Raw genomic sequence first — 578 nt, forward strand, 5'->3', positions numbered from 1 at the left:
AGCATGTGTGCACCTATGCACTTCTTTGTGCAACTTGAACAAGAGATGACCAGAGGATGTCATTACAGAAAGCAGTTATTGGTAACTGTATAACATTTGTCAATTTATTACGGGCGAGCAAACTACTTCACCTGTTGCTGGAAGTAAAAGAGGGAGGGAAGGGTGGACAACAGAGGGAGAGGGAAAGGGAAAAGCGATTAGACAGCTCGATCCCGACTGAAGACGGGGCGAAAGAGGGGCACAGAGGCAAGGAGCGAGGGGAAGCATTTCATTATACAAACACAAGGAACTAAACCCGCTGGTAATTGAGTCTGCGGCCGCTGAGGGTTTTGTGGAACTGGGAGGAAGGCGAGACTGTCTCATCCGCCTTCTCTCCTGTCTGCTCCCTCCTTCTCATTCTCCTCTTTCTTCTATTCCCTGTTCTTGTTTGTTTCTCGTGTTTTTCCCTCTTTTTTCCCCTCCTTCCTCCCCCTTCCTGCTTTTCTGTCCGCTTTCCTTTTTTCCCTCTTCGAGTACAGTTCCTTCCCCTCCTTTCTCCACCTTTCTCCTCCTTTCTGCTCTCCCCCCTTCCTTCTCCT

At 49.1% G+C, this 578-nt stretch overlaps 1 protein-coding gene across 1 annotated transcript in view; it reads right to left on the reverse strand.

Moving 5' to 3' along the window:
• LOC119589336 (sodium-dependent dopamine transporter-like) overlaps nt 1-578 on the reverse strand; it is a gene marked incomplete at its 5' end in the record, with an annotated part of 110,782 nt that overhangs the window by 2,548 nt on the left and 107,656 nt on the right. The gene's annotated exons all lie outside the window — the stretch shown is intronic.

The sequence above is a fragment of the Penaeus monodon genome, chromosome 25 (genome assembly GCF_015228065.2).
Source record: "Penaeus monodon isolate SGIC_2016 chromosome 25, NSTDA_Pmon_1, whole genome shotgun sequence".
NCBI lineage: Eukaryota > Metazoa > Arthropoda > Malacostraca > Decapoda > Penaeidae > Penaeus > Penaeus monodon.